Raw genomic sequence first — 17,872 nt, forward strand, 5'->3', positions numbered from 1 at the left:
AAAAAAATAAATAAATAAAAATAAATTTTAAAAAAAACCCACAAAAACTTTAAACACTTAACTATAAAACCTGAAACTACAAAAATATTAGAAGAAAATCTGGGAAAAACTCTCCTGGATATTGGTCTAAGCAAATAATTTGTGACTAAGATTTCAAAAGCACAGACAAGAAAAATAAAAATAAATAAATGGCACTTAATTAAAATAAAAAGCCTCTGTACAGCAAAAGAAGTAATAAATAGAGGGAAGAAACAACCTGTCAAACGGGAGAATGCTTTGCAAGCTAGTCTTTCAACAGTGGATTAGTATCTAGACTATACAAGAAAAACAACTTAACAGGAAAAAAATGAATGATACCATTAAAAAAGTGGGCAAAGGAAATGAGACATTTCTCAAAAGAAGACAAACAATCAACAGGTATATGAAAATATACTCAACATCACTAATTATCAGAGAAATGCAAATCAAACCCACAATGGGGTATAATCTTAACCCAATCAGAATGGCTATTATCAAAAAGACAAAAAATGACAGATGTTGGGGAGAATGCAGAGAAAAGAGAACTTTTATGCACTGTTTATGGAAGTGTAAACTAGTACAGTCACTGTGGAATACAGTATGAGAATTTCTCACAAAGCTAAAAATAGGATTACCATTTGATCCAGCAATCCCACCCCTGGGTATCTACCCAAAGGAAAATAAAACAATATATCAAAGGGATATCAGCACTCACATGTTTATTACAGGACTGACTGCTCACAATAGAAAAGATGTATAATCAACCTAATTGTCCATCAACAGTTGAATAAATAAAGCAAATATATATACATAAGAATACTATTCAGCCACAAAAAGAATGAAATTATGTCAATTACAGAAACATGAGTGGAACTGGAGATCATTATCTTAAGTGAAATGAACCAGGCACTTATAGACAAATATTGCATGTTCTCATTTATATGTAGAAGCTAAAAATTTGAACACATGAAGGCAGGGAGAAGTAAAATAAATTAGAGATACTGAGAAGCATGAAAGGGAGGGAAGGGAAAGAATGAAAAAAAAAAGTGAGTTAAAGAGTATAAGCATACGGTAAGACAAATGGAAGAAATTCAATGTTTGGGAGCAGAGTAAGATGACTGTACTTAAGAAAAATGTATTTGACTTTGGTGATAGATACCCTGCATACTTTGACTTGATAATTGTGCATTACATTTAACAAAATTTTTCATGTACCGCAGCATTTGTGGTGACAGGCAATAAAATCTGAAAGCAAGGCAGACAACAAGCAGAGTTGGAACAATCAGTTTTACTAATAAGCTGTGTTGGAGAATTAATATTCTTTTCTCATTCTAGGGCTGACTATAGGGACTATTAGGAAATAAAGAATAAAGCAATTTGTACTTACCTCCATCACAATACCTATTAAATTGCACTGGGATTGCTCATTTATCTGACTGTTTTTCTACTGTAAAACAGCCAATAAGGGCCAAGCCTACTCCATCTCTTCATTCCATATTTCAGAAAAATGCATAATAGAATAGGAGCTAAAAAATGTTTGTCAAATATTAACTACATGAAGAGGAATAATACTGTAGTTAGCAATACAATGTAACGATGCAGTTTAGTGTTGACGATAAGGCATTCAGCCAACAGAAAATTGGTTGAACATTAAAAATACTGTTTTCCCAACTCCTGACCGTGCTAGGCTCACAGATCTTGCCAAGTTATTTATAGACATTATGACATGCTCATGCCATTTGTCTCATAAGTGATTTGTTTGGCATTTCATTACAGTCACATTTGTAACTATTAGGGACTCTATTAAGAGTTCCCCTCATCTGTCCATTCACATAGTCCAATCATACACAGATGCTACAATATATGCTCACTAAATATTATTTGATAGTAGATATTTACTCTAATGTGCAACATATAGATGGCATATTATACACAACCAAGTTCTCGTGTCTCCACTTTCACCATAATTTCCATAGTATGTAATTAAATCTTGTATTTCTTTAGTATCCTTAACTACTTCAAAAATGTCAATCAATGAACTAGCTCAGTCACACACCAACAAAATCATCCTTCTGAAATCAGGGTTGTTCAGAAGTCTCTTCTGAATATATGGACAGAGCCCAGAAAGAAAAAAATTAAACCAAAAATATTCCTGACAAAAAATTAGAGGATAAGGAACATTGAAAAATACTATGGCAGGATATTTAAGTCAAGTTTTTATGATTATTCAAACTCTTCTTAGCTGAAGTCTGTGTTTTTATGCTGTGTATACAATTTTTCCATTTGTGGTTTATACATTCATCTCTCAGCTTCCTAAATGTTGTTTCCAGAATGTCAAGTCATAATGATGTTTAATTTCCAAAACAAATTTATTATGTAATTATTTCCAAGAGAAGTTTTCTCATTTCCTTACTCTTTTGCAATTTTGGCAATCCTGTATTTCAGATTTTGTTTACATTATGTGATCATAGTATCATTTATTTAATTAATAACCAGTTCTGAATAGTTCAGGAAAGGATCTTAGGAAAATGGAGCGGCAAAACAATGTATAAAACACTTTTGAAAGCCAATAACCACCCCCTTACCCCCAAGAAAACTGGCAAAATCTAATACATTGGATGATTCTCAATGATATCCAAATGATTTTAAGTATTTGTAGACTGATCACATCATCAGATTATCATGCCAGAAACAAAAAAATAAATAATCTAGCATTGCTAAAGAAAGTAGACAGGCTAAATAGAATTTTGCATTAGAAGTTGGACTTTATCCAACTTTATCTCTTCTACTAAATTTATCACTGTGCCTTATACACATAGATTAATTTAAAAGCATGTGGGAAATGTACCTATTATCTTCTCACTTTCTGTCTATATGATGAACCTTGAATTAGCTGGCTCCTCCCATCTGCCATGAGACATGAACCATAAAGGCCAAGCACAGATACTCCAGCTCCATCTAGGACAAATTCCCTTGCTTTATTTCTGACATTTCCCCTATTCTGTTCCAGACTTAAGCAGCTCAGGTCTCCTGGCTTTGAATGCCTTTGCAGGTCCCATCTATGTTCTTAGAACTTGGCAGAAATTAGCTTCAGAGATATCTAAGCCAAGGTTCATATTCTGAAATGAGCTGTCCCAGGTAAGATACTTTTCCTTAGCTCTTACTCTAACATTTAAACTCTGGCTCTGGCCCAGCTGTATCATCTGGGTTTACTTAGGTCTACTGAGAGGTTGTATTCGGTACTGAGAGGTGAAAAAGGCAACAAAAAACAAGGACATGCTGCAGTTCTTCAAGGGCAATTTGCATATGTCCTCACCTCAGGACACTTAGATTCTAAAACAGTGGCCCAAAGCCATTCATTTATGCATTATTTCAACAAATATTTGTAGAATGCTTAGTATGAACCAGAGTCATTGGAGACAAATAGGGATGAGGTTTTACAGCTTTCCTGCAGAGTACATAATCCACAATGGGAGTATGTAAACCTATGATGTGCTATTAACTCCTATGTTTATTGAAGAAAAGCAAGCAAATTTTCAGCAACCCATTAAAATCGGTTTCATAGAGAAATGTGAAAAGAGATTAGAGAGAGAGAAAAAACTCTTCATGCCTCGCTGACTGTGATAAACTTGATACAATGAACATGTATTACAACTACCATTAGAAAACAAAACATTTACATTTTTCAAATTTTAAAGAATCACTTTCATATTTCTAGGTCAGTTTATCATCAAATCCCCCCAAAAGGATAATAATAAAAGGGGTAATCCCACAACCTTTCAATCATTCATGAGCGAGTCACATACTTTATAACCTGGAAGTTATATGTCATTTCCTACCCCCAATACAAATTTGAATTTCTTAATTCTCTGGGTCTTTCTCTTAGGATCATGCTTAAGTATTTTTTAATATAGTCGTGGATTTTGTACATCTTTTCCAATAAATAAGATAGAGCTTTTATATTTAAACTTCTTTTTACAGATAAAGTGTTTGAAACTGGGGCTACAAAATAAATCAAGGCTCTGTCTTAATAGTAAAATATGTCCCCCCTCCCATCTAAGTGCATCTCCTAGTAAAGTACAGATGTATCTTCCTTTCTGAAAGTCAGATGCGGAAAATTTAATTTCATGTTAATTTTTTGTAAATTCCTGAGTTTATTTTTTGATTTATCTTTTAAGTGAAAGCAAGTTTATTAGAGAAATACAGAAGCGAAAGAACGGCTGTTCCATAGGCAGAGCAGCCTCGAGTTTGTGTGTGTGTGTGTGTGTGTGTTTTACCTTTTTTTTTTAAATTTAGAAGTTTGCAGCATTTATTATAGCTTGACATGGCTGAAGACATTTAGGGCACTTTGTATTTTGTCCTCCATTGGGCCAAGGCTTTTCTTGTATCCTTTCTGCCATGGAATTTAAGTAATCAGGAAAACATGCGAAAGGAAATAATTGAAAAAGATCGGAACAGAAATACTAATGATAGGATCTGTTTTAAAGCAACACAACATTCTAGCACACCTTTCCACCCATTGCCCAAGATTACTGTAATGACAGCACAGGTCCCTGTGAGCACCAGCATCTACGAGGACATTTTGGACACTGAGATTGCATTTATATGAATAGCCGTCATTCTAGGATCTGCTTTGATTTCTTAAGGACTCATACTGCTCTATATGGTGCTGTGTATAGCTAAGTACAGTTGGGTGGCAGTAGGGATACAGAAAATTTTAAATGTAAAAAAAAATTAGGGAGTGAACCTTTTATTAGATCCTCTTTTCTTCTTTATAGAATAATTCATAGCAGATTGGTTTTCTGTTTAGGCAACATTGGGAAAAGCTATTTCCATTTTCTATTTTTCCGTTTTTCTATTTAAAAAACTTTTATGAGGCACTTAATCCATGATGACTCTTACAAATGTTGACTCATTTCTCATAACTACCTTGGGCTTAGCACACAGAGGTTAAACAATCTGCAGGTGATGCTCTGCAACTAAATGCAGGCAGCCAAGTTGTATTGCCCTGTGTTTGGCTAGGGGCAAGAGCTCTTATGCCTTGAACCGGGCTGTGCAGAGCTCTGTACTCTAGGCAGAGGCCATTCCTTTCTCCTCTCTTCTCTCTGTTTTACTCCATGTCTCAGAGAGGTCTGAAACTGACTTGGAGATTCACACTAAAACCCTCTAAAACCTGATGATGAATCAAAATAAATTCTCTAAAACGGTAGAAAAAGTGATAGAGACGTCGGGTTAAAAGGCTGAAATTCATGATCAGAAAGCCGCAATGCCTATGTTTCCAGAGAAAGCAGGTCCAACATTAAATACCAGAGAGTCTGATAGTAAATGGAATGTGTCTCTATGTGGGATCTGGTGTTCATATTTCATCTGAATGGATATCTGCTGCTTCAGTAGGAAGAGTGCTTGCACACCAGGTACCCACTCCCCAGTGTCATGTGCTGTGCCGTCCAAAGACAGAGAACCAGAAATAGTCCATGAAGCTGCTGGACCCAGCAAGTCCTCATGTCATAGATCAAATCTGTGACATATGGGAGTGACAGCCAGTGCCCAGCTTCAGAGTGATAGCCAATCCCATTATGTCATATATCAAATCTGAACTTCTGGTAGGGAGAGAAGGAGATCTCTAGGGACTTTTGGAAGTTCCAGTATTTCAGAGGGAAGAAGGAAGTTATGCAGGATAGGGGGAAAAAAGGTCATGTTACAGCCTGGGCTTCCACTGAAACTAACATTGAATTCGACTTTGGACACTGATAATCTGTTGCCACCAGATGGAAAACGTAAATAAGATATTCCATGTGTGATTAGAGAATATGCAACACAAGGAACAAGCAGAACATTCTTCTCTGGAATCTGACATGATGGCTGCTGTATTTTTACAGGGAGCATTGATTTCAGATATATGTGAAATATGCTAAACCGAAAAGCAGAGACAGAATAGACAGAGAGAGGTTAATTAGATAGAGAATACGATGTCTAGAAGATAGCTAGCTAAACAAAATCTAGCGTTCAAGGCCCTCCTTAATTCCTCTTAAATCCCCCATCCCAACCCTATTAACTAAGTAGTTATCACTGTCTTCTAAAGAGTTCGCTACTCCCTTGCTGTGGTTCTCAGGGATCCGCCCCAGCTCTTACTCTCCTCCCTGTCCAGGGTCCTTCCCCGCAGGCGGTATTTCCAGCGAGGTGGACTCAGTGCTCTTTCAGGGATTTGGGGCAGAAAACGAATATCCCATAGTTCACAGGAGTTACTCTGGAAGGCGAACCGGGGAGGCGGCACCAGTGGGTAACCAGCCGCCGCCCACCACCCACCACCCAGGGGGCAGGGTCAGCCCTTTTCTTCTGTACTCCGGATCGACCTGGAGCTCCGAGAATTTCCCTGATCCGGGGTTTCCAGACTTTTCAGCCCCAACCATGCATTAAAAGAGTTCACCGATCTCGCACAGCCACAGAGCCTGGGCTGCAGGCACCTCCCTGTCAGTTCCCCTGCTCCTCGCACTGCCGCCCGACCAGCCTTCTGAGCCTGATGACCTGCGCCGCACCCCACTCTGCCCCCGGCCCTCCCCGGCTCCTGCGGGTGGCGCTGCTACTGCTGCTTGTGCTCCTGGTGGCCGCCGGCCGGCGGGCGGCAGGTGAGTCCCGGCGCCCTGGGGTCCCCGGGGAGCGACACGGCTGGTGTGACGCCTCGCGCCAACAGTCCCGCTCACCCAGCAAGTCTCTTCTTCCGTAGGAGGGCCCGTGGTCTCTGAACTGCGCTGCCAGTGCTTGCAGACCCTGCAGGGAATTCACCCCAAGAACATCCGAAGTGTGAACCTGAAGTTCCCTGGACCCCACTGCGCCCAAACCGAAGTCATGTAAGTCCCGCCCCGCGCTACCACTGCCACCGCCCGCATCCCAGACCCTCCTGCTGCCCAACCCTGTCCCCAGCCCGACCTCCTGCCTCACGGGATTCCCTTCCCTCTGCAGAGCCACACTCAAGAATGGGCAGAAAGTGTGTCTCAACCCCGCAGCACCCATGGTTCAGAAAATCATCAAAAGATGCTGAATAGGTGAGTTATGGTTTCCACGTACACGGGTGACTGGGGCCGTTGGTCAGAAATACTGGCATCTGGCTCCAAAAAATAAAATAAGGGAAACCCAGGGGTTAGTTGAAGGACTAGAAATATGATTATTATTTTCACAGTTAAAGTTGCCATTAAGGTTATTAATCTGCTCTGATACCAGAGGATATTTCAGTATTTCAGTGTCCTCCATTCCCGAGCCTAACTCCTACTGAAATAAGTGAGGGCAAATGTGCCTTTCTTTAAGATTATGTGAATTTGGCTAATGATGCTAAAATGACTCCTACCTATTTCAGGATGTTTATTTCACTCCCTCATGGGCATCAGACCTGAAAAGTGAACCCCCCTGATTTGGGACACAGTGGGACTCAACTCTCCCTGGTGAAAAGTAGAGACTTTCCAGTCAGACTCTCATGAGTCGTTCATGTCTGGGCTCTACCTGTCAGTATCCTGAGTCTTAACAAAATCTGAAAACAGTAATAGCTACTTCAAAAGGTTTGCTGTGAACCTTATGTGAAGTCATGCACGTAGATTTTTAACCTGTGTATAACCCTTGTTTCACTTTTTGAAGCAAATAATACAGTTGTGACCACAGGTCCACTATTTCTAGTTAAATAGCGTCCCGGAGCCTGGGGCTTTATTTTGCTACACAGAACAACTTTCGTACAAGTAATAACCACTTAGTGTGGGCTAGGAGGAACGATCACTTTTGAAAAACCCTAGAAGGTAAGGATCTAAGGTGGAAAAAAGATCTGTGGGGTCAGTTTCCTGAGTACCTACTAACAGCATTTTTTCATCACAGTGGCAACACTAACTGACCTAGAGAGAAGGAGGAAGCATATCCGCTACAATTCCCAAAGGAGGTCTATTCTTAGAGGAATCAAAGTGAAAGAAGAAAAACAACTAGCTCCTGGGTGCACTTGGACTGTGTTTAATGTGTTTAACTGCTTCTTATGAAGGTGCTTCTAATTATTTATATATGTATGTATGTATATGTTTTTCAAAGCTTGTCTATTAAGGTTCTTTCTGATATTGAAAGATATGAATGTGTTTGGTAATTCACTGTACTGTCATTTTGAAAGGTATTTTTGTGTTAAACCAAAGTTCAGTCCTTACTGTCATCTAACTTGACGATGATGGATTTTATATATTCTCCATTAATTAAACGGTGGGGAAGAGATCATATCATGCCAGACACTGTGATAGCAGCTAAAAATAAATAGTGGGATCCAAGCTAATAGTCAGATCACTGTTAAGATAAATGCATGTATGCCCCATCTATTTTTGTAACTGTTTAGAAGAATGTCAGTTGTTATTTATCAAAACTGTCAAGATTTCTGATGTTGAAGCTGTAAAAACTACAATGTTCTAATTATCCTTTGGATATTTTATGTCTTCCTTGTGAGACACGATGCTTTGTTTTGTATTAATTATGTAATGCTCCTCTATGATTTGCAATAATAGAGCTTTTTTATCGATGTATTTTAACAGAAGAAAACCATGAAAATAAAACCTTTCCAAAAAATATCATGTCTAGTTTTGTTTCATACTTTTCAACCTTTTGTTTTTCTTGAGTACTCAAGATGGTAGTACTTTATAACAGACCACGTCTCAGGCCCACTGGACAGTTGACACTAGGCAGCACTTCCCTTGTTTCTCTCTTGTTCAAGAAAGCATATCTGATGCTTTTTCAAAGGCAGATCTCCACCTTTAAAATACGTGTTTTATATAAAATATCCATCTTGTTTCACTGCAACCAACCTATTATTCAATTTTACATCTTTAAAATTTTTCCAATTTTAATAGAAAATTTTTAAAAAGCTCTCATTCAAATTAAGCTGTTAATGGTTTTCCGATTATGCATTTTTTTCTTAATGAAGCTGGGAGCTACCTTACAGTAAAGTGGATTCTTCTTTAGAACTCAAGTAATTTGTGCAATGGAAAAAAGAAAAAGAAAAAGTGAGTGCCTGAGTACTTTACTTGTGTAAAGGTCTAGTTGAGAAAGGTTTCATTTTCCAACCTTAATGGAGAGATAATAATTACTGAATGGAACGCAGATCCAGTTCTTTACAGGTGTGATAATGGTTTAAATGTTTTCTAAGACTATAAATTTGAATTCAAATTACCCCAGAGTGGCAGGAGGGTACCTAGACTCCACATTAGGGACAAAGGCTGTCATCTCATGTTAGGGAAAGATCTGAGCCATCTGGGAAAGAACACCTTTCCAAACCCAAAAAGGAGACAAGTTGGTGGAGGAGGGGAGAGCAAGGTTTTGTGTGTGTGTTTGTGTGTGTGTGTGTGTTTCTGATTCAGCACATGTCCCTGGACTCCTGAGCCCTAGTTTATTGCCTGCAGCAGAGGGAAGGGGCCTAGGTTGGCAGCCTGATGCCTGGGAGCAAGTGCAGGCTTGTCCTAAGCAGCTGGGTAACTGTAGTCAGGAAACGATTACAGACTCTATTTCCAACCCTGAAAAGTGAGTATAATGGTCTCTATGTAACCCCAATGTTATGTTCTCAGAATACAAAAGATGAGATGGAAAAACAATTTTTAAATTGTATAGCAATAAACAAATGTGAACCATTCTGGAAGCTCTGTAAATGCCATTACCAACTTATCCTTGACTCAGTGACGTATGTTTTAGGCTGTGGGAAATAAAACTTCCTTGGATTCCTCAGTGTTCTTGTGAAAAGTCTTTTTCTATTCTCAGACCATGAGAATTAAAACTGTAGTCATTTTTTCCAGTTAGTGGATGGATCCAAAAGAATAATAAAATATCTCTAATCTCCCCTAAGAAAGCCCAAAGGTTACATCCAGGACTTGGTCCCTAGATTAAGTCCTAAAGTGCTGGGGAGAGTGGAATGCCATCTTCCTAACTATTTACATATCAAAATAGATGAAGCTCACAGACCCTAAAGACATCAGTAGGACACACAAAGTGAAAACTGGAGGGCTACTAGGTTCCAGGGGAAAGGTATTTACATCCCAAAGGGTTGGAGTTAGGGCTCCAGCTCATTGTATTTCCATGAAGACCCTTTCAGGAGGGTAGTGCGACAACTTCTTCCTTTTCCTTTACAAGCAGAAGGAAACATCTATTACTCTCCTTACCCTATGAAGGGTGTGTCCCAGTGTGTGAGACAATAGATGTGACTTTCATTGCATCACCTCAGGTGTAAGGCCCAAGGCAAGCAGGAGGCCTGACACACTTAATGAGAGGTATTTAGTAGGAAATCTGCCTGGGATCCAGAATCCCCTCTGTGTAAATTTTAGATTTTAAAATGTGGTTAAAAACCCAACATAGACTTCATTAATGATGTATGGAAAGAAGAAAGAAGATGCAGTCAGTTCATATGGTGATTAAGAACATAGGCTGTGAATAATCAGGTGGATCAGGGAATAAAGTCCAGTTGTAACACCTCTTGTGTGATCTTGAGGTTAAGTTTCTTAATTAAACTTTATTTTCTCATTGTATTAAAAATGCTACACATTTTTGTAGTTGTTACTAAACTTATGCATTGTAATTATTTATGCAAAGAGCTAAGCAGTGCCTGAGAGATGGTAGTGGTTTTGGAATTTCTGGAGCAAAGAGGGAGCAGTTGGATTGAAGATGGAGGCAGTGTATTAGTTTCTTAATGCTGCTGGAAAAAATTACCGCAAATTTAGTACCTAAAAACAATATAAATTTATTGTCTTACTGTTTGGGAGACCAGAAGACAAAAATCAGTTTCACTGAGCTAAAGTCAAAGTGTCCACAGGCTGGTTTGTTCTGGGGGGTCCTAGGGGAGAATGTGTTTCTTTGATTTTTCCAGCTCAGAAGGCTGTCTACATTCCTTGCCTTATGGCTTCCTTTCTGCATCTCCCTGCATCTCCAATGCATAGCTTCTTCATGTCTTTCTTTCTGTCCCTTTGTTCTGTCACATTGCCTTCTGTCTAACTCTAATACCTCCTGCATCTTTTCTATAACAACATTGTGATGGTATCTGGCCCACACAGGATAACTGGGGATAAAATTCTCATTTCAGTATTCTTAATTTCATCATTTCTACAAAGTCCTTTTTATAATACAAGGTGATATATTTATTGGTTCTAGGGATTAGGACAATGACATCTTTAGGGGGCCATTATTCAACTTACCACAGGGTTTTGAAAGTCAGTGTTCGAAGCACATTTTATAGGCTAAAAAGTATGTACATGTTATGGAAAAAAAGTCTGAAATTGTGGGAGGAACCAAAACGGTGCCAGCTCTGACTAGTTTTCAATAAATGCAACTATTGTTAATGTTTCTAAATTAAACAAAAGAAGACTTAGGTATTTCTCCAGACTGGAGAGCTTCAAACCAAACCAAAAAAGATTCATTACATAACTGGTGGGAAGGCATGAATTACCAGAAGAACAAGAGGAAGGTCTGGGTGGAAAACTTTGAGAGGGTCCCTGGATCAATGTTTGTCTTTGGTACTCTAGCCCACTCTCATTTATACCAATGTATTATTGGAGCAAGCAGTAACAGCAAGAGTGAGTACCACATTAAATTCTCTGTGAAAATTTGGAGTGCAAGGCAGACCTCCATTTAGGACATCAAGGTAGCGGGTGGCAGATAGCAGTATTTGAGGGAATGGTCACCAGATCATGAGGGCAGAAAACAGATGTTATCTGCATTTAAAGATCAGTCTTAGAGCAATGTGACACAGCATGACTTGTGACTCTGAGAGGCAAACAACAATGTCAACAGTACCTGAGACTTTTGGAGCAAATAAACTACAAGAGAAAAAGAGGAATGATGGATGACCCCTCTCTGTTATTATGATTCCTTATTTAAGAATTATCCTGAAATCTGCTGTTAGAGATTTCCAGAAACTGGTGGGAAATGAGAGATAGAGAGATGGAGCTTCTGCAATAGCAGGATTGGGCAATGTTTCCTCTACTGGAATATCAAAGTTATAAGACAGGAGTTCATTTGTACTAGATTTCCCATAAAGACCGATACAAAGGCTTATGTGGCTATACCAATTCTAAGTCCACAAGCCCACATATGGGGCCTATCTTTAGCTGGGTGTGTGGTATCCCTGTGGAAATATTTTATTCTCTGCCTTAAGACTGATAGTGACAGGTGACTGGGATGTGCCTTTTACTTTCAATAGTCTGATGGGGAAACATAGGATGATCTAGGGAGTGGCAAACAGATCAAGTGGACCTGGTCTCATAGCAGCAAGTCAGAGCACATAGAAATCTGCTCTGTGGGCAAGAAACAAATACAAGTCCACTTAATCTACTCCCCTGACAGAACTATACAAATATAAAACAAGAAAGAGAATCAAGATTTTGAACATTAGTCCAGGAGTCTTGCAAAAAATGATGACATGAACCACCAGGCATAGTTGTTTTTGTGCATATTCTAGAACCACGGTTTCCTTCTGCTTCTCAGGATTCTTCTCTGACCCTTCACTATAACCACTGCAGTGTGGACCAGAGGAAAGGTATGGACATCATAGCCAAACATGCTTGGAATGAGCATGGAATAAGTGTGGAATAAAAATCTCTACCATGTCTTGTGACCTTGCCAAATGACTTACCTCCTTTAAGTTTGAATTTCCTCATCTGTAAAATAAAAATAACCCCTGTAGGGTTGTTGTAAGGTTTCAAGTTAATTCACAAAAAGTATATAGAGTAGTACTGGTACAAAGCAATACTCTGCAAATGGTTGTTATTACTACTGTTTATAGTGTCTGAAGGAAAATTTTTTAAAACTCTCAAGACCCTCAAACTCCTTACACCAAAATGAAAGTTAGGCCTGGAAGTCTGTTTCAAGTCCACAGATTCCACACTGATAATGTAGATTACAAGCTTATGTTCCCAGGTGAAGAACAAAGACAAGAGGAGATTGATCTTTCCCCCACTTCCCTAGAAATGTTTGCATAATTGATTCTTCCTTTACTATTTTTTTTCTTCAAACATTCCCCTTATCTTATGTAAAATGTAGATTTACTGAGCACTAACTAAAGTCTCACGATAATGTAACCGTTTGCTGTACTGCCTACCTGCCATTCTTCCTACATGCCTTCCCCTGTTTAAGTAAATGTATACATACTAAACCCCTTAAAAATGTCTTTGGATGTTTGTCGCTTGTGTTTTTCCTGACCACACCTTGTTGCCCCATTCTTGCATTGCTGTAAAGAAATATCAGAGACTGGGTAATTTATAAAGAAACTACATTAAATTGGCTCACAATGATGATGATTACACAAGATGCGTGATGCTGGCATCTACTTTTGGTGAGGAAGCCTCAGGAAGCTTACAATCATGATCCTCAGGAAGCTTACAATCATGGTAGAAGGCAAAGGGGGACCCAACATACCTCACGGTGAGAGTGGGAGCGAGAAAGAAAGCAAGTGAGAATATACCACACACTTTTAAACAGCGAAATCTCAGGCCAACTCACTCACTTTTGTGAGAAAAGCACCAAGCTATGAAGAATCTGCCCCAATGACCCAAACTACTCCCACGAGGTCCCACCTCCAACACGGGGGATTGCATTTCAACATAAGATTTGAGGGGACAAGTATCCAAACTGTTAATATATCAGTGCCCTAAAGCTGGCTTAATAAACCTTGATTGATTGAGATATTTGCCTCAGTCACTCATTTTTGTTATTAGTATCTGTCAGAATAAGCAATTATTTTTGAGAAGGGAGCTATAAGGTAGTTCTAATGGAGTATTTAATGTGATTTAAAAATTTGTATTGTCCTTAGAGTAGCTGGAAATCATGGTTACGCGGTAAGTTATTTGAAACCAACCTGAGAATCTGATAATCTTGTAATTTAAAGAGTCTACAATTCATTACAAATTAAATATATTAAACCTATTATCAATCCGACATTGGGTCAACCTTCTCAAAATAGATACCTGTATTTGAAAACCTAATCACAATCTTTTTGACAAATTCTACAATAACTACCATTAACTCCTAAATCAGCCCGTGGATGCTACTGAAGAAGCATCATTACAGTCTCTCTTCACCCTGCCGTTATGTCTAAGTCAGAGTCTCCTAAATAACCCAAACAGTTGAGGAAGCTCTTCATTGGAGGGTCGAGCTTTGAAACAACAGATGAGAGCCTGAGGAGCCATTTTGAGCAATGGGGAATGCTCATGGACGGTGCAGTAATGAGAGGTTCAAACACCAAGCACTCTAGGGGCTTTGGGTTTGTCACTTATGCCACTATGGAAAAGGTGGATGCAGCCATGGATGCAAGGCCACACAAGGTGGATGGAAGGGTCATGGAACCAAAGAGAGCTGTCTCAAGAGAAGATTCTCAAAGACCAGGTGCCCACTTATCTGTGAAAAAGGTATTTGTTGGTGGCATTAAAAAAGACAGTGAAGAACATCACCTAAGAGATTATTTTGCACAGTATGGGAAAATTGAAGTGATTGAAATCATGACTGACCAAGACAGTGGCAAGAAAAGGGGCTTTGCCTTTGTAACCTTTGACGACCACGACTCCATGGATAAGATTGTCATTCAGAAATACCACACGGTGAATGGTCACAACTGTGAAGCTAGGATAATCCTGTCAAAGCAAGAGATGGCTAGTGCTTCCTCTAGCCAAAGAGGCGAAGTGGTTCTGGTAACATTGGTGGTGGTCATGGAGGTGTTTTTGGTGGAAATGACAACTTTGGTTGTGGAGGAAACTTCAGTGGTCATAGTGGCTTTGGTGGCAGCCATGGTGGTCGTGGATATGGTGTCAGTGGGGACAGCTATAATGGATTTGGTAATGATGGAAGCAATTTTGGAGGTGATGGAAGTTACAAAGATTTTGGCAGTTACAACAATCAGTCTTCAAATTTTGGAGGGAGGAAACTTTAGAGGTGGAAGCTCTGGCCCCTGTAGTGGTGGAGTCCAATACTTTGCCAAAGCATAAAATCAAGGTGACTACGCTGGTTCCAGTAGCAGCAGTAGCTATGGCAGTGACAGAAGATTTTAATTAGGGAACAAAGCTTAGCAGAAGAGGAGAGCTGGAGAATTGACAGGGAAGCTTCAGATTTGTGAACTCAGCCAAGCACAGTGGTGGCAGGGCCTAGCTGCTACAAAGAAGACATGTTTTAGACAAATACTCATGTGTATGGGCAAAAATAGGACTGTATTTGTGACTAATTGTATAACAGGTTATTTTAGTTTCTGTTCTGTTCAAAGTGTAAAACATTCCAACCAAAGGTTTTAATGTAGATTTTTTTTTTTTTTTTTTTTGCATCCATGCCGTTTATAGCTAAATGTAATGGTCTGATCTTGATGCTGAATAAATGTCTTTTTTTAAAAAAAAAAATCCTAAATTAATGTGAAGTTAGATACAACTTTTTAAAACACTTTTATCTCATGTTTGTATACTTATTTTCTACTATCATAACACACAATTTGATCAGCTCTACCTTGTGCACAGAGAATAATGACTCAAAGTGATTAAGATATATCTGATCGTGGGCTAACACAGTGAAACCCCGTCTCTACTAAAAATACAAAAAATTAGCCAGGCATGGTGATGGGTGCCTGTAGTTCCAGCTAATTGGGAGGCTGAGGCAGGAGAATGGCATGAACCCAGGATTCAGACTTTCTCAAGAGAGCATATTTTAAATAATCATTAACTGCAGATGTCATTGGAGTCTTCAAACTTGTGTAGTTCCACCTCCAGGAAATAAAAAGGCAAAAAGTTCATATCTTTATCAACAGATTTTTTACATTGTACAATCTCCATTCCTCCCAAATAAACTGGAAAACTAAATGCTACTTTCTTATTAGCTTGTAACTGACAAACATCACTTCGATAAGTTTCTCTTTTCATTCTTCAATGAAAAGGGAGAAGACAACAAAAGTGCTCTTGGGATTGTGGTGGATGAGAAACGCTATAGTCCTGAGTGTACCAAGGTTTGAAATCAGAAATGCCTACTGAGATCTCACATTCTTTGGCTATCTGCCCTTACAAAGTTTATCCTTTTCTTTTATGCATTTAACATTACATAAAAGAGAAACCAGGTCTAAAGAGACTTTTTTTTTTTTTTTACTTTAAATATAACAAAAGCTGTGAAATATCTAAAATTAAACTAGGACATGCATGCAGTTTGTCAAGTGTCAAAGAAGCCCAGATAGAGGCAGAACAAATTTATTTAACTTGAAATTCTGATTACAGGGTCTGTACTTCTCTTTCTGAAGAGTAAGGGAGAGATGATGGTAGTAATATTATTTCAAGTCAATCGAGGGTGATTATTTTTGTGTTAGTTAGCAGATGGAATTATTACATTCAACTGAAATCTTACACCTAATTATTATACTGATAAATTTTTGCTGGACTGAAGCAGTTTTTTTATACTTATGTAATTATGGTTTTGATTGCAATTAAAACCTCAAGGAGTGAATATTTGCTCTTTTATGCCTAACACTATTTCATAGTAGCAGCTCAATAAATTCATATTGATTATGATATTGGCAAATAATTGGTATTCTGTGATTTCTCCATGACTATTTCTATTAATGTTGAATTCTTAATCCAATATTGTCACCAGCTACATTGACTTGAAATAGTAAATTAAGGGTTAGGCAATATGACTGTCTTTATTTTCATTCAGATTTTGCTGTATTTACCTCACATAGCTGATGCTTGTGAGAGCTGAGAGTTTCAATATAATATATTTGGAATATGATTTTAAAAAATTTTTTTCTAGACTCATTAAAAATGTCCAGTTGATAATTGAAGCTTCTTGCTGTAGCTGAAAGAAATAATGTAAGTAGGAATCATGAGGCAAAAACAATAGTCTCTAGTAGTAGTTTTCAGAGCTGAAGTGCTTGCAAAATTTACCAGACTAACAATATAGGAGACCAATGGTTTGGGCATTATTCTTAAATGGTGAAGGAAAAAAATTACCATCTTCAAGATTCCATTCTAGTAACTGCCTCAAAAAAAAAAGTATCTGACAGTGGAGCATGAGTAGGGCATAAGCTAAAATGTGTAGATTGATTTTTGAAGTCAATGAACATCTATAATAAGCAATGACACATGACTAGCATTAAAAAGACTTTGATCATGCTAGATTATTGGGAAGTCTTTTATATACTTGGACAAAGAACATTCAAAAGTTGCAATATAATGTAGCAGGCTTACAAAGTTTTTAAAATTGCAGAATATGTCATAGATGTATAAGATTGTATAGAAACATATACTATATGAAAACATTAATAGATGCTTTATAAAAATAATATTTAATATTAAAGATTGTATAAAGCATATATATGCATATATATACTATTTGCATGTGTGCATACCTACATATACACACACACACAAAGGTTTAGGAAGAGTAACAAAATAAACCATTATGCCCATTTCCATGTTTAAGATAAGAACATTAGCAGCATACGGGAAGTACTCTCTGTACCCATTCCAAATCTCTTCTTTCTCCTTTCCTGTCACACTACTTGCACCTTAACCCTTAACTTGAACTCAGTGTCAGTCATTCCCACTTATATTAGTGCAAAACAACTATAGGTAAAATCCTAAATAATTGATTATTAATTTTATTTGTTTTGAACTATGGAAAAATGAGCTAATGCTACATAGATATGATCTAATTTTGTCATTTAGGAACTTATTTGTGAATTTCATATAGGATGGTTTATTTCAATCAATGACTGCTATTACGTTTTGTGGCAACAGAAATACTTATCTGGTCCACTGCTGTGTGGACATTTGAATTGCTTACAGTTTTGCTAGTGTTAATAGCATAGCTCTCAACATTTTTTGTGCTGGGTTCTGGATATATA

The 17,872-nt window shown here is 38.1% G+C and overlaps 2 pseudogenes; both read left to right on the plus strand.

The window, feature by feature from the left end:
• The first annotated feature begins 6,235 nt into the window (after positions 1 to 6,235).
• LOC117085486 lies at positions 6,236 to 8,580 on the plus strand (annotated as a pseudogene).
• A 5,513-nt stretch (positions 8,581 to 14,093) lies between these two features.
• Positions 14,094 to 15,047, plus strand: LOC117086358 (annotated as a pseudogene).
• The last annotated feature ends 2,825 nt before the right edge of the window (positions 15,048 to 17,872 follow it).

The sequence above is a fragment of the Trachypithecus francoisi genome, unplaced genomic scaffold (genome assembly GCF_009764315.1).
Source record: "Trachypithecus francoisi isolate TF-2019V2 unplaced genomic scaffold, Tfra_2.0 Lachesis_group1, whole genome shotgun sequence".
In the NCBI taxonomy this organism is placed as follows: domain Eukaryota; kingdom Metazoa; phylum Chordata; class Mammalia; order Primates; family Cercopithecidae; genus Trachypithecus; species Trachypithecus francoisi.